General features: G+C 43.7%; 1 pseudogene; it reads right to left on the bottom strand.

Annotated features, from left to right (window-relative positions):
- Window positions 1-24,024: 24,024 nt before the first annotated feature.
- Window positions 24,025-24,563, bottom strand: LOC127667008 (60S ribosomal protein L11-like; annotated as a pseudogene).
- Between the last annotated feature and the right edge of the window lie 343 nt (window positions 24,564-24,906).

The following is a 24,906-nucleotide window of genomic DNA, read 5'->3' as shown; positions in this document are numbered from 1 at the left end:
TTCTTTCAATATAAATGATTGCAAGATGTGAGTTACCCATTAACAGAGGGGCACACAGTGGGACCCAGGGCATTGTTGCTTGAAAGCAATCTTTACAAATTAGGTTTGTTTGAAGCTCTGTATATATGGGGGGATGGGGGAGATGAAGATAGATAGCTGGGGCCTGGGGGACAATTGAGGAATACAGAACCCAGGCTTTGGTATGTATCTCACAGCTAAACCCCACAAATGTCTGCATTCCTTTGCAATCTAGTAAGCATGACCACATATTACTTTTTGTTCAAGATGACATTACTGTCTCAGCCAATTCCCAATATAAGAAGTGTCAAGAGGCAACACCTCCAGGGCTCCTCCTCCTATGAAAACTACCTCTAGGAGAGCTACAAGTAAAAACAGTGCCTTCCCACACCGCATATTATGGAATAAGGATGTTATGTAGTCACTGGCAGAAGACAGTATATTACTACCCAAAAGTCATTGGAACTGAGAATGAGGGCACTGAGTATTTTGGGGTGTGGGAAGTAGTCCTCAGGGACTGTCCCTGCTCTCCAGTACAACTTGTCTGGAAGCTAAATTACTTTCACAATAACTATACCAAAAGCCGTTCTTAGATATTCACAGTCTTGCTTGCTGCCTGCTCCTGCTTGCCCTTCATAAATCAAAACATTTCTAAATCTTCCCCAAGGTGGGCGATATAAAGAGCTTTATTGTTCCCAGGCGGGCTGACAGCACAGGCTTCACAGGACCATTGTTTCCATGTGGTGCGTGGGATGCAGGCACCTCTGATCCGTTGTCTAACCATGAGCCAGATACTCAGCAGAGTGAGTCACTGAAGCCTCACGCTGGAGGCTCCTCAGCAAGTTTGTTAAGATCCATCCTTGGTGCTTGCTCCCCAGGACTGGGACTGAACACCTTTATTTCAGACGATAATTGCTACATGTGCTCACAAATGATTTATTGTTGTTGATGGCAGGCTGCCTTCTGATCTACTGCCAAAAGGCATCGCCAGCTCCTGATACGTACATAAAGATGAGAAATGATTAACCATGCCCACCGAATTGCTACTGGTATGATTCTTATCCCCTTGTCTTGTTTTGTAGGGCTTAGATGGAGCACAATTGCCCAGAGTGGTGCTTGCATTCCTGCCTGGTGACGCAAAAGTTGGAGGTGTTCTTAGACATGTACGGTGATTCCAGGCAGTAATCTGCAGGCGATTTAATAAAGACCTGGGCTCGAGTTTCAAAGAAGAGTGCAGACACCCACTCACTGGCGTGCTTCGCATTGCTGGGCCGTGGAGTACGCTGTTCCGCACTTTGTCTGCTTAACGAGTGTCTCTTATTTTTAGCCGCTCTTCCAGGCAAACGAGGCCTCAACCTGTTATCTTGATATAGTTACATTTTTTCTTAGCTTCAGTAATCAACTCCCTACCTATTCACGAAGACTGGACCAGCTTGTAGTCGGCAAGACAGGGAGGAGCTCTCCAAAGCAGGTGTACAAAAGATGCTGAAGACAGAATACAACTACCATGCATAGATAAAGTTCCCCTAAAACATTCAATCCCATTTTAGTTGGCAGAATTCCTCCAAGATTTTTTTTCAAAAGACTCTTCTAATCCCAATGAGGTCTGAGAGAAACTGAAGCAAATGAGAGCTAAGGATACCTTCAATGTTTACCTGAAACTCTTTATAAAACTACTAGTCTTTCCTTTCTATCTTGACTGCTTTATCATGTCCTGTTCACCAACAAGGTAACTCAGAACAGAATAGAACCATTCAGGCCTAAGAGAAGTAGTCAAGAGACAGAATTGTACAGGAGGTAGTCTGTGAGGCCTGAATTTCCTGGTCCAGTGTGTCTGTGTGTGAGAAGTATGCTCATAGGACTACTAGTTTTCTCTGGAATCTACAACCGGAGAACTCAGGGCCTGACTTCATGATTATATTAAGTTTCAGCATATCCACAGATCACTCTCCTGATCCTGGTGCTCACAGAAATTGCCATTTTACAAAAGACAGTTTAAAGCCAAAAAGGAAACAGGAATCTAACAGAAAGCTTTCTGCATTCACAAATGATAAGCCTCCTTTGTTGATTCCCAGGAGTATAAATGTCACATCTATCTGTTGTACTCTCCAGTCGGCCCAATCCTACTTCCTAAAGTGAGAATGGCAACAGTTGAAGGGGCTGTTTGGACCTGTGCTCATCCTCCTTCCTCTGGGATCACCTCTTGTGCTCAGCTGGGATGAGTAGAGAGGATTACCTAAGATCTCCCAATTAATGATGTGGTGGTTTGAAAGATTTTGTCCCCTTAGATTCATATGTTCAAAGGTTTGGCCATAGAGTAGTATTAGTTAGTAGGAAATGTGGCCTTGTTGGAGTAGGTATGGCCTTGTAGAAAATGTGTTACTATAGAGGTGGGCTTCGGGGTCTCATACACAAACTCTAGTCTAACCAGTGAGAAATAGTCTCCTTCTGACAGTCTTCAAATCAAAATGTAGAACTCTCAGCTCCTTCGGCACCAAGTCTGCCATGTCTCCTGTCATGATGATAATGGACTGAACCTCTGAAACTATATGTCAACTCTAGTGAAAATATTTTTCTTTATAAGAGTCTCTTTGGTCATGGTATCTCTTCACAGCAATAAAACCCAAACAAAGACAACTAGCAAAGGAATTAGTCTTCAGGTACTTGGTTTGCAACTCATTGAAGAGGTTACTCCATTACCCTTAAGATCCACAGAACTGGAAATGACAGTCACAAAGAGACTTTATTCTCATATCTAGCACATCACACATAGCCACATGGGGAAAACCAAAAACAGGTGGAGTGGAGAGGGTGAGACAAAGCGTTTTGGGGGGCTTCCATGGGAAAGGACATTTGAGACAGGATAGGCAGACATGGGCTGTTGAGTATAGGCAGTTCCAATAGATCATAGGCATAGAACATATTCCAGTTTATATGTCACGTGGTTCTGGGGTTATGAGGACAATGTAACAGGGGCCTCAAGTAAACCTTATAAAGGGGGTAACAGAGTACTCACCACTGTATTTCTGTTCCATTTGCTCTTTCTTCATGGATATCAACTCATCTCCCAGGGCCACTAAGCTTCCATCACAGAAAAAGTTGTACTGTCCTTTTGCCCCACCATGCCAGCTGGATGTGTCCTTCCCAGCTTGAAGATTTTGAGTCCCCTATCAGCTTCGGGAATACAGCCAGGTCATGGGAACTGTGACTATCCCAGCCTGCTGCTCTCTGGGTCTCAATGAACACTCAGGATAGGTTACTTCTTCTGTCTTTGAAAGGCAGTAAGACACTGTGGAAACAAGCATTTGTAGATGAACTGCAGTGAAGGCTCTCAGGTCTTTCAAGTAGAACAGTGCAACAGCATGCCAAGCACACAGTAGAATGTACACACAAGCATGGGAGGCAAATCTGGGAGAAGTGAACTCAAAGGAAAGAGGCCATGTAAATCATACATCTTCATGGTGAGCTATGGTCTCTTCCTGTAAAACACTCCCTGCAGTCATACACAGCTTTCATGTGGGCGACTGTGAACCAGAAAAGGCTAAGAGGTATCTTTCAAATTACCCCATAGCCTCATGGCCCAACATAAAGAGTGATTGGCTGAGTAACATGGAAGCAGACAGGTACTGAGAGGTAAAACCAGAGGCACAGGAAAAAGGTTCCAGATAGCCACAACCTCAGAATCTGGCTCTTAGCTGAGTTCCATCTTCTTCTCATTGTCAGGAAGTTCTTTATTATGTAAAAAATTACAGCAGGCAAACACACAGTGAGACTCCCAACTCTCTATTTCTACTCCCTAGGAGACCAGGGAAAGCTCCTCACCCACAGGTCTGGGACTTGTCTCTGACTGAATGGTCCATTGCTGCCTAGTGTCAGCAGTTTCCCACAGGCAGTCAATGTACCAAATGGGTACAAGTTAATCAAGGGGTTAGAGAGAAAGACCACACTCCTTGGGCTGGTCAATGAATCCAAAGGCCTGGTGTTTCCTGGTCCTTACTGCCTAGAATGTTTTCAGTATACATCAGTTACTGCCTCTGCCAGTTTTCCATCATTGCCATCATTTCCCCTGGCCAACTGAGCTCTGCTTTGCTCAGAAAATCTAGCCAACTCAGGACATGCTCACCATGGATAACTCCTCTGTCAACTGATTTGGTCAAGTTTTCTTTACCTTTGCCATGCATCTGTTCTAGGATAAACTGGAATGCTAACTGAACCCCAGCACCTCAGTATTTGGAGATGAGAACCTCTAAAGAGGCATTTAAAGTTAAATGAGAACATGTGATGGTCCTGTTTCTCTATTGCTGTGATTAACACCATGACCAAGCAAAATTAGGGAAGGAAAGAGGTTGTTTGGCTTACACTTCTGTGTTACAGTCCATAATGACTGAAGGGAGTCAGAACAGGAACTCAAGGAAGGAACTGAAGCAGATTCTATGGAAGAGCACAGAAGTAGACAACTCAGGCCCAACCTGCATTGGATAACACTTCCATATCAATTATCAAAAGAATATTCTACAGACATGCCCACAGGACAATCTGATGAATGTAATCCCCCAACTGAGCTCTCCTCTTCCCAGCTGATTCTAGTTTGCATCAAGTTCACAGAAAGCTTGATAGCACAGGCCCTGATACAGAATGGTTGGTGTGTCCTTCTGAACTTTGAATAGATACATGTCTACACAGGAAAAACACTACATCCAGATGAAGCAGAGGTCAGGTGACAAGCTCATGATTAAACCAGGCTTTACTATTACCCAGAGAGATCATGGATCAGATTCAGAGTCAGATATATAACTGAATAAACCAAGGAAGGACATGGGAGGAGACAGGCTCACACTTGTGAGAGAGGCCTACAAGGGAGACCTCAGCCATTCAGCAGTGACACAGAAGTCTGCCTCTAACCTACTGTGGCACTCTGTCATCCAACACACCCACAATAAGTACATGATCTACCAATAGTGAGCAGTAGTTTGACTTTATCACAGTTCTGACTATACTCACAGCAGGGAACTCTTCATTGGAGCATATCTGGAGGATATCTAGATTCTTCTCCTGACCACCATGGTATGCCAAGGAAGTCTCAGCCACCAGAGGTACCTGTCATCACAGACCTGTACCTTTCTTTTCCCTCTCAGCTTGCCCTGAGATTGATGCTACAGCCTTAGTTTGCAAGCAAATCCACTGGAGCGTAAGATTTCAAGGTCTTTTCCAAGCTCTCTTCTGAGTGCTGAAAGAAGCAGCCTTCATTCATCCTGGGATGGAAGCATGGCAACACCATGGTTTGTAGGGCGACATAATTACCTGAAAACAGAAAGACAAAATAGGAACCACCAGTAGTAATACTGAAGTCACTGAGCAAGTGACTCTTCTACACATAACTCTCAAATGCACACCAAGGAAGACTTACCCAACCCAGAGTGCAGGAATTATGACCTTCCCAGGCTTCGGCACAGAGGCTTGGAGTGGCCCTTGTTGTTAAGAAGTAGCCATTCTGCTTGCTCATGCAGACTATCTGAACTTTCTCCCCTGTGGGAACCTCCCTGCAGCATCCTGACAGCTTGAGATTAATAAGTGCCTCTAGAGTGGGGCCTTATGAGTACATGGCACCTTGGGTAGCAAAGATAAGCCTGAAGATTTATCTGCACTTTGGGGTAATAGCATTTCCCATGGTCATGTGTTCCAGGAACTCAGATAATGCTCTGATAGGTACTTTAAAACAGACAGATCCTATTTCTACTTGGCAATGCAGGAACACTGCCTGCATGATAGAGGGTAATATTTGTACTCCTGGAGAAGAGTGGGAAGCCAGAGGGACACTCTGAGATACCTGGAGGATCTGGGTGGAGTTCTTGGGGCAGCCATTTTTGTATGAGAGTTGGGAAAGAATGACCTTGAACTTCTTTACTGCATACTATGTGCTTCCTAAAGCATTTACATCACCAGGGAGCTGTCCTAGGAAGCCTTTGGGGGCCCCAGAAAACAATGCTCATGTCTCTACTGCTTATGTCCTTGGATTCCATCTTGGTTTTCCTAGGTGTCTTGTCTAAGGCTCTACAAATACCGCCATACTTAGGCCCTGCCTCCTCCTTGAAGCCATTTCTCTCTTTCTTCCACATATGGCTTCTGGAACAAAGTACTGGCTGGTTTTGTGTGTCAACTTGACACAGGTTGGAGTTATCACAGGGAAAGGAGCTTCAGTTGGGGAAATGCCTCCATGAGATACAGCTGTGGGGCATTTCCTCAATTAGTTATCAAGGGGAGAGGGCCCCTTGTGGGTGGTACCATCTCTGGGACTGGTATTCTTAGGCTCTATAGGAGAGTAGGTTAAGCAAGCCAGCGCAATCAAGCCAGTAAGAAACATCCCCCCATGGCTTCTGTATCAGCTCCTATTTCCTGACCTGCTTGAGTTCCAGTCCTAACTTCCTTTGGTGATGAACAGATGTGTGGAAGTGGAATAAACCCTTCCCTCCCCAACTTGCTTCTTGATCATGATGTTTGTGTAGGAATAGAAATCCTGACTAAGACAAACAAGGAGCCCTGTTAAGAATGAATGTGTTCACCCATTAGTCTTATTTCATAAATGTCACCATCATTTCGCTGAACTATAAAACTGTGTATAATATAATGTATTTCACCACTTTCCCTGGGTGCCTAATCCATTACAGATTCAGTGCATAGCTAATTAAGTGAGTCCCAAATCCATGTAGCAATATGAGATTCCAAAGTCTCCAGGGACCATTGAAACCACTTTACAAAACAACAAATCCAGGAGCAGCCACACACTGGTGACTGGAGACTCAAACATCTTAGCAGGACCCCCATCAACGAGAGTTGTCTTCACATTGGAGGCAGACATATGAGGCTTCTGGAGAGTCTTCTCAAAGTAATCTAATTCAATAAGAAACTGAGGGAACAGCATGGTGCTCAGAAGAGAAATTCCACAGAAACATGAAGCTGTCCCTTCCTCTTTCCAACATTCTCCACCTAGCTGGTATTCATACCATGTTATGTTGAGCATAACAGATAGGCCCTGAAGGTTTCCTGTTTTCCTGAAACAACACAACCAGTGAGTAGAGACCATGAAGATTCAACCCACCCTACTGGGCATATAGGCTGTGCTTCCCTCCAGGTCTGCCTGTCTCTGCTGGGCAGGACCAGTGGACAGACTCACCTCTATTCCTTGAGGACAGTGGCTGTGACCTCTGTGGTGCCAGTAACAAGCCAACCTTTCCTTCTATTTCAGAAGGCAACAGGTGGCAAGATGAGAACTTGGTGCAGCCCAGGTGTAAGAAAACAGCTGGTCTCAAACACTGTCAAACTACATGTTTGTTGGGTCAGTTGGGTCTTCTACAGTGTGCTATGTACAATGACCAGTAGGGTCTCCTCTCTTTGCCACACTTCAGTTCCTTTCACAAGTGTCACAACTGATGGGAACACTTCCCCTCCCATCATATTCTGAAAGAATATACCAAAGACTTTCTGGGTTAAAACTAAAGCTGAAAAACTTGACCTTCTTAGTTACAGGCAGAGTGGTACTAACATAATGGATTGCCCATGCTGTAGCCATGAGGACAAGATAGGAAAACCCTGAAGCTTAATGACAGCCTGCATGACACCATACTTCTTGTGCACCTCCTCTCTCACTCCCAGGGACATCAAACAGTGTTTTTCCACCTTCCTAATGCTTCAACCTTTTTAATAGGAAAGAGTCTTTCTACCCCAAAGGGATCCACACCTCCAGCTTAAGAACATCTGCTTTATAGACCAGCTGTGAACTTATAGGCAGGATAGAGGTACACCCTCTCTTCAGCTAGCCCTCAGAACTTGCTGGAACTGAAATAAGTTTATAGCTTTGCAAATTTTATTTTATTTTATTTTTGTTTTTTTTTTAAGACAGGGTTTCTCTGTATAGACCTGGCTATCCTGGAACTCACTAGGTAGACCAGGCTGGCATCTAACTCAAAAATCTGCCTGGCTATGCCTTCCAAATGCTGGGAGGCATGAACCACCACTGCCTGGCTAGCTTTGCAATTTTAAAAAATTATTATTTAAACTCTTACTATAGCACCAGAATAAAAAGAAATGTCCTATGTCTATAGAACAAGGTCTACTTAGAAGACTGTAGAAGACTGACTAGGATTGGCACCAAGGTCACATTATTTTTCTCTTGCTTCTCAGAAGCTAAGATGTGACTCACAAGTTTGCCTTTCAGGGAGTCCAGGCTTGAGAGAATCCATCACACCATCTGGTCAGGCAGCAACATTAACATTATGTTATGGCATCCACACATTTAAGCCATGACAGAGATTCTGAAGCACTGATGTCAACATTCACCACTGTGTGGAGTCACCATCAATTTCTCCCCGATAGTTCCTTTAGGAGAAAAGGTCCTCTTGCAAAATTGTGTGTGTTTTAAGTCATGGGTGCCATCCATGAACAGTGCTAAAGGCCTGTGTGGGCTCACACAGAGTGGCCCTGGTCTTCCATGTGGCTGTCTGGAGGATTAGGGTAACCAGGACGGGAAAGGGGCTTCCATAATGTAGAGCTCCCATAGCAAGTGTTATGTGGAAGAGTTTCCTATACATCAAAAACACTCTACCCTAGGGAGATGCTCCCTAGGAGGCTCCTTAAGACACAGGAAATGAATATCTCATAGTCTCAGGAAGTCACTGAAACCTACCACTCCCTCTGCAAAGTTCTATCAGCTGTAATGTCTGCTGAGGACACTCCCACTAGCTGAGCTGCCCAGAAGTGACTTCAACTTGTGCAGCTTTCTGCAAGTCATGTCTTAAATCAGACCCTGCTCCTGCAGCAACGCTTCACCCATATCCCTGTAAATAATCAGTTTCCTCATGTGTCCACCAGCTTGGATTTTTTTAATGGTACTAGCACTGTTCTATCATTAGTTCCCTTTCTGGGGTGAATAGAAGTTTTATTGTTAGCACCCCAGACATAGCATGAGCACAACACACACTTGGAAGCTGGCCCAGGTATTTAGCCCTCATGTGGGAAGACCTCTCTATAGAGAAGTTATTATCTTCATAAAAACAATCCATTATTTAGCAGCTGTGTTTGGGACTTACTATGTGCTGGGGTACACACTCTCTAAAGGTATATTCTAATCCTGTCCCTGGAACAAAGAATATTATTTTGTTTGAAAATTGAATTCTATGCTTGGTGGCTTTATAAAGGGAACACAATAAAACAGCTATAAAAGGAGCATGCAGTATGACAGGGGGGCAGAGTGAGATGAAGATGTCTGAGGCCACAGGCAGTTGCAGAGGATCATGGAAAGGAGCTTCTCCCCAGGTCCAAACAACTTGATTCCAGAACTCCAGCGAGATATGTCTTATTTAAGCAATCAAGACCCTAATCATTGTGCCCACATCCATCTTAGAGGTGGACTCCAGAAACAAGCAGTGTGAGGTGGAGCTGTGTTGGATTGCCTCTTTTCTGCTGAAGGGTATGGGGGAAGTCTGCTTTTCATCCTCTACCAGCTGCTCAGCCTGGCACATCCTGCTTCTGAACCTCCCTGTCAGTTCCTAAACTAACAGGTATGTGTCCTAGAGAAAAGCCATCTTTAGCTTTCCAGTCATCAGCTGGGTAAAGAGAGGAGTCAAACACAAGGGCGGTGTCTGTAAGATGTATGCCTTAAATCAGTGGGGTGTGCCATTTCCCTGCTTTGTGGCTGAGTCTCCTTGCTTTGGGAGTAAAATACTGGTTTTCCCCCTACTCTTCCAGTATCCCAATGGGAAAGGAGCAGTGTTTGAAAGCTGTGTGCCCAGATGCTCCACCAGCAGGCAGAGTGTGGTGACCTTGTCTCCCTCCTGCCCCTAGAAGATCTATCAGGTGTTACCTTCCTCTGTCTAACTGGATTCAATCAAGATCAGGGTCCTGACTCATTCCTTGTTTCCTAGATAACAGAGTTGATGACTCAGCACACTCCCTGACATGGGAGTTCTGAGGATACTGCCGCTTCCTTTCAGCCACTAGGGTTAGATGGAGTGCCAGCAGGGTGGCAGGGTCAGGATGAGATGGTCCGGGGACAGGACTGAGAGCCAAGCGTGTTGCCCCTGCAGCGAGACTGTTCACATCCCCATCCATCTTCATTCCTGCAATTGGACTCCGGATTTGAAAAGAAACTGTTGCTAAGACACACGGGCAAATCGAGGCAAATTTGAGACCTGGTCACTCCGGCAGTGGGCCCATTGTTCTCCGTGCTGTAACTGGTGATCTGAAGGCCATAAAACCCTGGGCAGTTGAAAGGCCTGGGAAATTGAAAGGGGAGTCCTTCAGATAGCTTCTGCAAGCTGCTGTATGTAGCTTTCACCCTCCTGTGAACCGCAGTTTATGGAAAGGCCTGGTGACAGCCTCTTGTTCAACCTCCAGAGGAGGCGAGCCAAAGAGAAGGCAAAATCAAGACTGAAGAGAATTAATGAGCCTTTACATAGTGTCCTGTTTCCTTTGTTGTTTTTTAAAAAAATCAGGATGACAAGAAGAAGTCAGGGAGGGTGTGCAGCCACGTTGATATCAGGCCGTAAATCCTACAAAACATTAACTTCATTACATGGTAATTACTGCTTGCAGTGTCGGCCCTTCTTCCTCCCCTTCCTTCACCCTTCAGCAGGAATCAGCACTTCTGCTCCTGGTCCAGGTCACACCCTAGAGAAGCTGCCAGCTAAGGCAACATAGAGAACTAAAATTTCCTCTGTAGGGGTGAGGGTGAGGGCTGGAGAGACCCAGCAGGGACATCTCACCTGTGACATCACACCCATGGACACATACAGGAAGACAGTAGTCACATAAGCAGCTTTCTCCTATACATTCCTTTTTCAGCTACATCTGCATCCAGGCTTGGGGGATTACCTCACCAGATCTGAAGAACTGTGATTTCTTTTAACCTGAACTCTGTAAGAAAAGTTTTCAGAAACCGCATTTAGGTTTTGTTAAGTTTCTATGATAGAGGTTGTCTAAAGTCACACTGAAGGAAAATCAACAAGTATTGGAGCTGCAGGGAACCTCTGGCCTCCTGTGGCTCTGCTGGCCGGCTTGGAGTGGGAAAAGCATCAGTCTGCACAGGAAGTTTCCTAGGAAGCTTTGTGCTCCATGGTAAGAGAAGGCTGTTTAGAATGGGGAAAACTTTCTAAGGTGGAGGAAAGCTACTGAGGACAGCCTGGGTGTGTCTGAACTGTGTTTAATACCTGAAGGAACTCAGTTTTCAACCATGTTTTAAATGATAAACTCAAAATAAAGTATGTTTTTAGATACTCAGAGACTGAGCTTTTTTTAGACAGCATGAGCTCTACAGACCATGCAGGTGTAATGACATGCAATACAGTTTCCCTTCTTTTCAAAGTAAAAAATATAACCTTTTTTTTTTCTATCCCCTAAACTCCTGCTTTGCCAGAAGCCAGATAGGAGACTAGAATGATGTTACCTAACTTGGGAATGCGGGTGCTTTGTTCACCCCTACTGTAACTCGCCCTGCCCCATGCCTCCTTTAGCTAGCACATGTGAATGACCATGCACCAGCAGAGATCTCATGTGAAAGGAAAACACTTGCTCGCTTCCAAGGCTGCAAGGCTTGTCCTCCAGGGCCTCAGTCTGTGTGCACTGGGGCCTCAGTGTGTGTCCAGTGGGGCTTCAGTTCATGTGCAGTGAGACCTCAGTCTGTGTGCACTAATACCTAATCAGTCTGTGTTCACTGGGGCTGGGGCTGGACTTGGACCCATGTGGGCTTGAAGCTAGAATCCACTGAGAATCTGAGGATGTTCTGAGGGAGTAACAGCCTGTGCTGTATGCTCTTGGCTCACCTGGGAAGACTTACCAGGAGCACAGGGAGCCTCTTCATCTTCCACTTGCATCCAACTCTACAGCTCTTTAAACCACTGCTGTTCTTAAGAAATGTTCAACATCATTAGCCATTAGGGAAATGCAGATCAAAACAACCCTGACATTTCATCTCACACCAGTCAGAATGGCTAAGGTTATAAACACTCAGGATACAGCAGGTGTTGGTGAGGATGCAGAGAAAGAGGAACACTCCTTCACTGCTGGTGGGATTGTAAGATGGTACAACCACTATGGAAATCAGTCTGGTGGTTCCTAAGAAAACTGGGCATGACACTTCCGGAGGACCCTGCTATACCTCTCCTGGGCATATACCCAGAGGATTCCCCAGCATGCAATAAGGACACATGTTCCACTATGTTTATAGCAGCCTTATTTATAATAGCCAGAAGCTAGAAAGAACCCAGATATCCCTCAATGGAGGAATGGATACAGAAAATGTAGTATATATACACAATGGAGTACTATTCAGCAATTAAAAACAATGAATTCATGAATTTTTTAGGCAAATGGATGGAACTGGGAAATATCATCCTAAGCAAGGTAAAGCAATCACAAAAGAATACGCAATGCAGTCATTGATAAGTGGATATTAATTAGCCCTGAAGCTCTGAATACTGAAGATACAATTAGCATATCAAATGATTCCCATGAAGAAGGAAAAAGAGGGTCCTAATCCTGGAAAGGCTTGATCCAGCATAGTAGGGGAGTACCAGGACAGAGAAAAGGGAGGGGGAAAGATAGGAGAATGGATGGAGAGAAGAGGACTTATGGGACATATGGGGGGGGGCCTGGGAAAGGGGAAGGCTTCTAGAATGTAAACAAAGAATATAGAAAATAAATTTTTAAAAAAAAGCACTGCTGTGCAGGTACCCTTGCACTCCTGAGCCGACAGTGAAGTGGAGAGGATCCTGCATCCCATGTGCCCCTGTGGTCTTCAGAAGAAGAGCACATAGCAGTCCTCGGAAGGTGTCAAGGAGGTCACTTGGAGAAGACAAGGGCCAAAGATGAGAACTCTCAGACACATAGAGCACACTGCTCTGGTCTTTCTCATGATTTCAATGAAAGATCTGCTCATTCACTAATTTGATCAATGTTTATTCTGCAGCACAGAATGCACAAGACATGATCCATGCAGCAAGAGTAGATCAGAGAAGAAAAAATATTTCCTGTTCTAGAGGGAACAGAAGAGCCAAGCAGGACAGGCATTTAACTTGCTTGCCTTCCCAATCTTGATTTTTATTTTTAACTTAAAGTTTAAAATGAAAATTTCAAATTGTTCAGATCAGAAACTGCAAGATTTTCTTTGTGTCCTCTCTTCCAGCCATGAGTGACAAGCCTTACTCTTTCTACAGGTTACTGGGTTATTACTAAATGTTTGGAAAATGAATGAACACATTAATGAATGACTTAGCTTTATCGTGTGAGAAAAAGTGCATTTATGAAAATGAGCAAACCAATTAGTCTCAACACACTGTGGCTGTGTCCCCATTACGAAGACCGGATTGCAATAAAACCATCTGCGGTCCATCCAATTCCCTATTTTAACCACTGATTGGTTTGCCCTAAATCCACTGATTGCTTTTCAAATGGCTGTGTTTTTATTCCACCAGAATTCGTTTTAACTTTATGTGGATCGACAGCTCATTTACTTCTCCAGGCAGGCCTGGCATTAAATTTCCAGTCCTGCTTTACTGCACAAGGCCCACCCAGGACAGGGACCCACCTCAGTGGTCACAGTTCTGCATGGGGCAGGGGCATGTGCAGCTGGCCCACCAGCCTGCTGGTGTCCTTGCTTATTTTAGACATGGAAGACTGAGAAATAACCAAGAAGCCATGTGATTCTTCGAGGTTGGAAACATGTGAGGCAGCCCTCTAATTTATTAGCATGCACTCCTGGCACTGATATGCTTAGAAAATGGGGCAATGAGAAGGCTGGCAATGCCTTATTCATTTCTGAATCTTAGATGCTGTTCTCACTGGGATCCCAGGGCAAAATGGCTTATGAATCCACCATATGGATGAAGAGGATCTTGGGCATCTAGTAACATGTCAAAGCTCATATTAACATCACTTAGAAGCACTTAGGCTTCTGAGGTATGTAGTGGCTGACCTGTAGAACTTTCCACCTAAGGCTGGACATAGGGACTACTTTGCTGGAGTTGTTTACACACATCCCACGTGGACCTGTACTGTCTCTCATCCCAACATCTATGATCTCTGAGACCAGAGATTATTTGGGTGATAAGTAACAAGTCAAAGAAAGTGGTAACATCTTTAGACTCTCAGATCCCTGACTCTGTTTTTCTACCATATTCTGTTCTCTGAACTCTCTCAGTGAGTAGGCAGTAAATTCACGAATCAGTAGCAAAATGCTGATACCATAAATAATTGAATTCAATGTGCACAGACCAGAAACACACAGTCTCATCTAATACTGTGCTCTCAAAACTCACTGCAAACTGTATGAGTGGAGCACCCAGAGCCCCATCTGAGGTGACCTGTTGGCCTGGATTGGGCCATTGTTGGCCATGTGACCATGTGACTGGAGAATGTGGTGCACATTCCAAAGTACAGTCTCTGGCCAACAGGTCTTGTTATCTAAAGCATTGTTATTACCAAAGCACCAAGTTATAATACTAAGTAACAAACTTGCATTTCACAGTTATAGCTGTAACAAACAATATGCACATACATCAGAGGACATCAGATCTGTAATACATGGCATAATAATGCAGGATGCCTTTCCAAATGAAAAATATATGAATTCATTTGGCAAATTTACTTAACATTTATTAAGTAATTTATTATAATGGTGTGCACACTCACACATACATCTGTGGGAGTCAGTTTTTCCACATAGCAAACTTAGTGTATAGGGTGATATTAGAGTTTCATGAAAGGTACAGAGTTCTATGTTTCCTCAGTTCTGTGGGTACTCAGTATTCAGAATAAGGAAGAAAATGTTACCAATCTATGTCTGAGAGGTTGAAGTTCCATTAAATTCTGATGAGAATGTGTGTGTGTGTGTGTGTGTCTGTGTGTGTCTGTGTGTATGTGTGTTGGGGGATGCTTTACAAGAATATGTGTGCATTCCATATATCTGTACATGTGCTTGCACACATGCATGTGTATGAGGGTGCGGTCTGTAAGTATGTACATGTGAGAGGTTGTTTGTATATCCAGAAGCACATATGTTAGATCAGGAAAACACAAGCTGGCGGGGAAATAGTGTGAGATGTTCAGTGGATGGCACAGATACTATGACTTATGCAGAAGTCAATCAATAGAAATAAAGCATCATGTAGGAACTGCTTTGTGGTTATCACTGACAGTGACAATGTTTACTTCAGCCACTTTCTCAAAAGAGGGCACCTCTAGCTTCCCTGTGTAGATGATGCTCTGCTCAGCTCCTTTCAGCCTCTGCAGTGAAATGGAGACTAGATGGGAGCTTTGTGCATGGCTGAGGGGCATCTATACAAGCAGGCAGCGTTTAAACAGAGATTGAATGTTCACATGGGCTTTTACCCTTGATGTCATGGCAAGAAAAAAAGCCTACAGTGTCAATGGCCAGATTAACCATGTTAATGAATAGTAAGATCTCCTACCTACCCCACCTCCTCTGGCCACCACAGGACTCTCAAACACAAGAACCTGGTAAATTATCACTGGATGACTGAAGATCATGCAGGTGACTCATACCCTTGACCAGCCCCTTCCTTGTAGACATTAGTCGTGGAGACTAGAGACTGAAGAGCCCTGATACCCTGTCCTTGGACAGGGACTGAAATCAAACAGAAGCTGGGAACTCTTCTGAGTAGCCACATGCAGCTTCTACTTTGGAAATGAACCTTATTCTGCAACTTAGAAGTTTCTACCTATTTCCCCTTCCTTCAAAATCTTAAAAATGGTAGTTGAAGACATACCAGGCTTTCTACCTCCAAGATTGGTGTCACAGTCTAGTCTCTTGTGCATTCCAGGAGTACCACTGTGTCTAAGAGGACACATTTCCTCTGGGAGGGTGTGTCCATGCAGAGTAGTGGTGTGGCCGTGGCAGAGTGTGCTATCATTGTCAAGGGTAGATCCATTAGTTCACCTTTCAGAAGCTCCCCAAGTCCAGCCTCTGACCAATCAACACCATATCTCCATAAAAATCTTTCAGGAATGTAGACATGTATTCTCAAAGGACACAGAAAGCAATGTCAGCAACAATGTTCTTTTTGATAAGTCCAGGAAAACAAGCAGCAGATAGCACACTGATGCATGATGCAAGATGACCTCACTGAGATACAATGCAGCAACATGAGAAAAGAACATACCAGCTATGTCTATAAGCATACAGAAGTCAGACTTCACATTAGTAAGGTCAAAAGCAGGCAGTCCTGATCTTGATCAAGCTTGTTGACTGTGTTTGGATCAGAGGGGGTCTCTCAGCCATAGGTGGTGAAGGAAGTAGTTGTGAGTCTATCATGGCCTTCGTCACTCTGTTAGATCTTTTAAGATGTGTTCAGTTCTATATACTTTAGTTGTGTGCCTACTCAATGTATGAATTGTATATGCCATACACAAGAAGGGATCCTGAGTATGCATACTGACCACAGGAAGTTAATGTGAATGTTTATATCAGGAAAGGAAGAACCTTTTCTGTTATACTCACAGGAAAGGAGGCAAAAGGCAAGCCCAAACTCATTCAGGCACCTCTCCCTCATACCCACTTGCTGATCTTCTGACCCTCTGCCAAACACTCTTCATTGATGCTCAAGCCTGTGGATATGCACAGTGTGGTCTCTGGACGTTCCTGTAAATAAGTGGCCCAGGAAAAGGGCAGACAGGAGTGGCAGCCTCCAGGTCCGTCTCTCACAAAAAGCCAGCACCCCTCTTTGGGCTGGCCTGAGAAGACATGTGGGGTTTGAAGTGCAGAATTCATTGCCCTTTAAACACAAGGGCCCACAGTGGCTTAACTGATGAATTTTCAAGTTAATTTTCTTAACACGGACGTAAAATGGTGTCGGGCATGTAGCTTTTAACATCTGTTATTAGTGAAATTCAATAAAACTTGAAAAAGTCTCAAAGTTTATTAAATTACCACATCATGCGTTTCCAGGAATCACACTTCTTCTGGGCTCTGCATTAAACGGGAGGTGTTAGAGTTTTGTTTTGTTTTTGGCAAGTGTGAGGGAATTTCTTAGCCTGTTTTTAGTTGCACCAACCAATAAAAACATTTTTTTCTAGTTCAAAAAGCACTTTTGAGGACTTCCAACACAATTAGCTGGTTCTAAATCTCTGAATTGGCACATGACGAACATCTAAATAGGAGCAGGGCCCAGGTTGCCATAGATGCTGTTGAAGCTAAGTCCATTTGCCTGTGGCTGATTATGACATTAAGTGTGGGACTGTGGGGCCTCTGTGCAGACATCTGCAGTCAACACTGCATTCACCTGCTCATCAAATATGAAAAGACTGCATTGTGGCAACACAGAGTCAGAGACCACGTGTGACTGCACAGAGTCAGAGGCCACATGTGGCTACACAGTCAAGGACCACTTGAGGCTGCACAGTCAAGGACCACATGTGGGTGAACAAAGGCAGTGACACTTTCTAATCACATTTCACGTCACTAGACCAAATTGAGACTATTCTCCAATTGAGTCTATTTCTCACAAGATCCAAAATTTTTATTTTCTAATAATTCAGTTCTTCAGGTTTTATGTAAGAAACAAAGATGAAGTTGCCTATGTCTTTTGCCATCAAATTGTCAAAAAGAAAAGGTAAAATACAGGCTCATTGACTAAAGCTTGGCTTTCTGACAATGGGTTTCCATAGGTTTATAAGCTCTTAAAACTTATGGGCAGTGTGGAACATTCACAGATGGGGCCTCTGGATGGAATTATTCACATTCAGACTTTCCCAAATGCTGTCTTCAGAGACCGCATAGTCAGAAAACACAACCAGTCTGAGTGCCCTGACATCCAGCATGCCTTACAACAGTGGCACCCCTGGCTTTTGCTATGTGGACTTCAGATGAGCGCTGACTGGACTCTGCTCACCTCTCTCCAGGATGCTGGCCAGAAATAAAGAGTTCGGCTAAGTCAAATTAGGAAAGGAGATGCAGCTGCCAGGGTGATGTTCCTGGAGGGTCAGCTAAGGTCTTAAAGGGTTGCTCTGCTAGTTCCCTTCTTCAGAACACTTCTTAAAACTTAATTTTTCATATATGCATGCATTATACACAGAGTACACCCCTTCTCTTAGTTTTCTTATCAATCACTCTTCTGTTATTTCTTTTTGTCCCTTAGTCAATTTTGTGTGTCTAATAACATCTAGGAAATCAAATGAGAGGGAGCAGATTGTATTTGTCTCTCTGAGATCGGCAAGAAAATTTTGCAACAATGATCATTATATTAAGAGAATAAATACAAGACGAACTTTAAAAGGATCTCAGAAACATACCCTCTAACCGGTATCCATTCTCTGGCCAGTTTTGGGGTAAAGGTGACTGTTCTCTCCCTTCATTTCCAGCAGAACAGAAGGAACACCATTCCAGGAAGCACATCAGGGACAGAACTCACTGAACTGAGAGTCAGTTCAAAATTGAAAGTCCAAAGACAGGGCTAGGAATGTTCCCTTTGAGAACTCCCAGTTGGTCTTGCACAGGTGAGTTTGTGAGTATGTACTGTGGACCTGTGGTATTCCACACACATTCCTGCATTGGAATGCTTCCTAAAAGGTGGACTTCCAAAGTCAACTTTCCACTCATGTGGCACAGTGTGCCTTGTGGGGACATCATTACCACTGCAGCTCTGATTGGCCATCGAACTATGCTGATATCCTTATCAGAGGAACAACTTTGGCCTCTTGTCTTGAAAAAACATCGGGCACAATGGGATAATGTTCAGTAGGACCTCTAGTTGTCCTCAAAGCATCACACATCTTTTATCTCTTTGGATTCACACTCTGAGACAGGGAAGCTCCACTACCACTATTCTACATTCTACTTTGCAGACAAAGAAATGGAGGAATTGAATTAGTACCTAGCCTATTTTCCCACCTACACCAATGCTATGTAGAATCCAAGATGCTTTCTTAACCTGAGTACTCTACTGCCCCCAGAGATGGAGGCAGGCAGTGCATCAAAAGGCAGAGTGGAGAAAAAAAGGAGGGAGGTCATTGGAGAATGGATGGAGAGAAGAAGGTTTATGGGACATATGGGGAGGGGGGATCCGGGAAAGGGGAAATCATTTGGAATGTAAACAAAGAATATAGAAAATAAAAATATTTAAAAAAAAAAAGGCAGAGTGGAGCCTACTAAGGCCCTCAGGAACTTAGAAAATAGATTCACTTTAGTATTAAAGAAGGGACTAACAGAAGCAGAGATATAGGTTAAAGTCTGCTGAATGGTGCAATAGGTAGGTACCATGCACTTAATGAATTCCATTTAGTTGCTTCTGGGATATGGCCCTTATTTTGTCTTCTTTAGCCTTTAAACATTGCTAGATTCAGAGAAGACAATGTCCCCTTATTCCCAAGGATAGGAACTTTCAGATTGAAGCATCTCATGGCCTTGACTCTGGGCTACCTGTAAGAGGAAATACTCAGCACAGACATCCAGCTACAGAAAGTAGAGATGGCTTCACAAGTTTACTATAAATTTCTGTATTTGAGAGAAAACCTCAGGATATCTACTGGGCAAGTGTGTATGTAGCTGTTATTCAAAGAGTGGACAGGTTGTGGACACATCCCCAAGGTTCTAGGAAAGGCCTGAGTCAGGCTGTCAAGAGCCTAGAAGGTTCTGTTTTCCTGAGCCTATAGGGTTCAATGAAGGCACTCCTCTTGCTCCTTGGTGACCCAACCCTAGTGAGATCCCATCTCTTCTGCTCAGGACTCACCAAGCATGTGACATCCTCCTCTAGGTCACAAAGGAACTTGTCATGTCTTCCAAAAAGGCTGTCTTTATTGGCAGTGTTTAATTTAATTTAATTTAATGTCTATTTTCCTTGATTACCAGAAAGAGAACACATATGAGTTATAGAGAAGCTCAGGATATAGCTGAGTCTGACTTCTCTCCTTGGAACAAAATTCTGTTCCTAAGTAGTGTCCTAGCTGGACACTGCAATCTGGGCATGTATTTGATAGAATTCTTGAACTCTTATGCTTAGATAATCTACCTTTTCAGTTCATGATTTCTTTATCAGTACCGTTATGGTTGGGGATTTGCCTCTACCTGTATCCTATGACCACATTCTCTGATGAACAAGGACTATTGTCTCCTCACCAGATGTTAGAGTTTAAACGTAAAGTGACTCTAAAGATTCAAGTGTTGGTGGCCTGCCCCAGCTGATAGAGTCCCAACACTGATGAATAAATTGGCTGTTAAAAAGTAGAACGTAGGCCACTGTCTCTGTGACTGTGAAGGGTCTATTTTGTTCCCCCAAGAACCACTTCCTCCCCCCATCTCCCACTCGTTTTGTCTTTTGAGTGCCTTGGTATGGTAGCCATCTCTTGGGTAGCTCACATATTCACACCATGAAGCTTAACACAGAGAACAAACAATAAAGCAGAGTACTCTAGACTAGATTCCCTTAAATTGTGAGCCAAAATAAACCAATCCTTCCTTAAGTGGTTTTCCTCATTGTTTGTCACAGTAATGGAAAGCTGAATGGCAGGCTGGAGCTGGTGTCTGGGATCCCTTTGCGAGTGGTCCATGCACATGTCCATGTATTTGCATTCTGGAAGGACTCATTGCTGTAATATGCATTGTCAAGGAAAAGAGACCAGCCAGAACTGCTTACACAGCCTACTCCTCAGTCAGGCACTGGCTGATACATTCTGTCTGAGTTTCTAGCCTGGCCATCAAGGGACCTTACAAGAGGGACACAGAGAAGTAAATTCTGCCCTGTGCAAGTTCTTCATGAGACACTGTGGCATTTTGCCAAGCCCACTTTTTTCCAGTACAACCTTGCCCTAAATAAATATACTGGTCTGGAACCATGGTCATTTCAATGTGTTCATCTTCTCTCTTGATGCCAGTTACCGGTGTGTACATGCAGCCCCAGTCAGCTTAATGAGAAAAGCAGATGCAAGCTCTGTCACATAACTGAAGCCCAAGCTCCATGATCGGATTCTCAGAACAGAGGCTTTGGCCAACCTCTTGTCAGAGGTGATGAGATAATTAGGGGTTCTCACCGTGCTGAGACATAGCATACACAGCCCTGTTATTAAGGGTCATGAAAGTTGTTAGGCCTACAGCATCTAAATGATGAAACTAGTCAATCCTACTTCAAGCCAGAAGCTGGTTGCTAAGGATACCCTGGCATAGTCCTTGCCTACTTTTTCCTGAAAACTGATGAATCCTTTGAGAGTTCTGGGTATCTGTGTTCATGTACCTGGGTAGTCTTATAGATCTAGGTGTGTTCTTGCCTGTCCACACACAGGTCCATGAGTGTCTCCATAGCATTCTTGCATGCACAACCTTCTATATGTGTAGATGGGTAAACCTGATGAGGCCAGAGAGGTGCCAAAGTTTGCAAAGTGGCTGCCCTGCTCTGTTGATGTAATTTTAGTGAGAAGTGTATCTTATAGGCTCATGTATTTGAATAATTGATCCCTGAAGGTGCTACAGTTTTGGAAGATTATGAGACATTAAGGATGGGAAGTCTTGCTGAAAGAAGTACATCACTAGGTGTAATTAACTAGGACAGTCAGAGTTTTCCTGGAAGGTCAGCTTGACCTTGGTTGTGGGTCAGCCTGTAGATCTGGATAGCACAGCACTACACCCTGCTTGTTCCCTTCCACAAAAGCTCTGGCAAATCAATGGGTTTACAGGCTCACTATGCTCCTGACCTTTATTTATGCTTCCTGTTTGTGGATAAAGATGTAACCATCTAGCTTCCTGCTCCTGCTGCCATGTCTTCTCTGTCCCGAGGACACACTCTCTCTCTCTCTCTCTCTCTCTCTCTCTCTCTCTCTCTCTCTCTCTCTCTCTCTCTCTCTCAACTAAAATAAACAATCTGTCTTCCTTTGATTGCTTCTGGTCATGATACTTTATCACAAGAGACTAAGTCAGAAATTAGTATCAGGAATGGGTTGTTAAAGTAAGAACATAACTACATTGTTTTTTGGGGGAATGTGGAAGGTTTTGAAATTTTGCACTAGACAAGCCATTAGGTGCTGTAAGCAGAGTTTAGAGGGCATTCTACTAGGAGCTTAGAAGACAGCAGTGCTGAGAGTAATGTGGACAGTGACAGCCTCTGGGGGCATGGATAAATATTACAGTCATAACTGAGCTAGAGGCCATTCATGTGATACATTTTCAAATAGTCTGTGTGCATTATACTTAGTGTCACAAACATTTGCATGAGGCTAAATTTCAAAGAAAACAAAGAGCTTAGTTTGATGCAGAGAAATTCGAGGCACTATAATTTTGAGTCTCTAGCATTGTTATTCCTGATAACTCATGTGCAGGAATACAGTGAAAAGGAACAACAAGAAGGGTAGAAAAGTTCAAAATGTGTACCACAGAAAGGAAAAGAGAGCTAAGTAATAGCAAAGTCATGATAAAAAGGACACAAATTATTGAGGAAACTAGCACCATGAAAGAGAAGGCTCCTCCTCTGCTCTGGAGAAATAAAGATGCCAGACCCCACCTAATTAAGCCTCTAACTTGTGAAGAGAGCCTAGGGTGTCCTTGTTCCTGAAAATCAATTGCTTCAGCATACACAACTGATGGTAGTGAGGTACAAGGGGATAAGAGTCCATCCATAGCAAGCAGCAGAATGTGGCGGTGTCATTCGCATGGTACTTGCTTTGGAAATACAGGAGATTCCCAACTGAGAGGTCTCGGAGTCTTCCCTTTCATAGAGCCACTGAGATCAAGTAATGTGTAGTAGAGTTAGTCCCTATAAGGAGGCCCTGAGAGGTCACTGCAAGAAACTGTGAAGCTAAAACTTTGGTGACATTGGAGATCACAGGACAATGCAGATGTAAGCATTCTTGAGATATCTGTCAAGGAAAGCTGAATACAGGGAGTAGAACCTGTCCAAGAGAGAAATGTATGTTATAGGAAGCAAGCCTCGAGAGGCATGTAAGTCCTTTGAAACTAAAGTCCCAGTTACCGGCAGAGAGCTAGAGGAACTTGTTTTTGACCCATGAATTTTGACTTAGTTTTTTCCAGTATTTCCTTACTATATGATCAAATTGCCCCTTTCAGAATGGTAGTGTATATAGTATGCCATTGTATAGTAGAAGTATGTGATTTTATGCATGATATTCTGTTTGATATTACAGTTAAGAGACTGCTTAATGTACTGGCTGGTTTTGTGTGTCAACATGACACAGGCTGGAGTTATCACAGAGAAAGGAGCATCAGTTGGGGAAGTGCCTCCATGAGATCCAGCTGTGGAGCATTTTCTCAATTAGTGATCAAGGGGGGAGAGCCTTGCCCCTTGTGGGTGGTACCATTCTTGGACTAATGGTCTTGGATTATATAATAGAGCAAGCTGAGGAAGCCAGGGGAAGCAGGCCAGTAAGTAACATCCCACCATGGCTTCTACATCAGCTCCAGCTTCCTGACATGCTTGAGTTCCAGTCCTGACTTCCTTTGGTAATGAACAGCAATGTGGAAGTGTAAGCAGAATAAACCCTTTCCTCCCCAACTTGCTTCTTGGTCATGATGTTTGTGCAGGAATAGAAATCATGACTAAGACACTTAGAGTCTCAGTAGAGACTTTCAACTTTGGAACAGTGTTTAAAATGATTACGGTTGTTTTGAGATTGTATTAAATGTATTCTGTAACCTGAGATAGCCATGAGTTTATGCAGTTCAGGGGCTGAACATGGTGGTTTGAAAAAGAAATTTCTCCCATAGGCTCATGTATTTGAGTGCTTTGTCTGCATTTAGTGACACTATTTGGGGGAGATGCTGGGACACTTAGGAGATGGAACCTTGCTGAAGGAAGTATGTCACTAGAAGTAGGACAAGGTATTTGTAACCTCTACATGCTTTCTGTTCTTGCTGTCTTTAGAACTTCGTGTAGATGAATTTTGTGTGTGTGTGTGTGTGTGTGTGTGTGTGTGTGTGTGTGTAAAAATGTGATCAACCAGCTTCCTGCTTATTCCATCTTTACTTTTCTGAGAAAATTTTATTGACATTTTGAATAAAATTTATTTTCCAGTAAGGATGGATAATACTTCATCATACTTCTGCTGGAACTAGTACATGGCCTTCTCTTTGCTTGTTCTGTGTTTGGCCCCAATGCAGCCAGCCTGTCATGTGCTTCTTGTCTGTGATACTGAATCCTGGACTACCCAAGCACCACATAGACATCCAGGCCATAGATACCAATGCTTGGGTCATATTTGATGCCCAGGTCGATGTGTTCCTGAATTCCAAAACCAAAGTTTGCTGTATCTGAGAAGCTATTTTTCCGTTATTCATAATCCCACACCTTCAGGCCATTCTCCAGAATTTCCTCTGCCTTGATTCCATGAACTGTGCAGTGAAAGCAATCTCATTTCTCTGAATGTCGTAAAACCTGAGAGTGTATTTGGCTTTGGAAAACACTGGGTTCTGGCCTGTGAGCTGCTCCAACACCGTTACTTCCACAGGTCAGTTTATCTCTGCTCTCCCACAAAGATAGGCAGGTCTTTGGGATGCGAAGTTCCTGCATGGGAATCTCCTTTTCATATTGATCTTATGCCATGGTGGAGAACAGGAAGAGAGATATTCCATATTTTCTATCATGATACTGAGTCTTGTCTACCATGAAATACCCTGAGTACTCTCCCTCTATGCATGTCCCTAATGGACATCTCCGTTATCTTGTGATCTTCATTGCTACCAAGGATTCAGGTTCACAGCTTCATACAGTGACCTCTCAGGGCCTCCTTTCAGGAACTAACTTTATTTCATATTACCTGATCTCAGTGGCTCTATCAAAGGGAAAACTCCAGAGCCACCTTAATCAAGTATCTGTTCCACTTCCAAAGCAGTTGTGTGCTAAAATAAAGCCCCTTCCCCTTAAGTTTCTCCTGGACAGGGTGAAA

The sequence above is a fragment of the Apodemus sylvaticus genome, chromosome 16 (assembly GCF_947179515.1).
Source record: "Apodemus sylvaticus chromosome 16, mApoSyl1.1, whole genome shotgun sequence".
NCBI lineage: Eukaryota > Metazoa > Chordata > Mammalia > Rodentia > Muridae > Apodemus > Apodemus sylvaticus.
The sequence above is the reverse complement of the archived record's forward strand: the minus strand, read 5'-3'. Positions and strand labels throughout refer to the sequence as shown.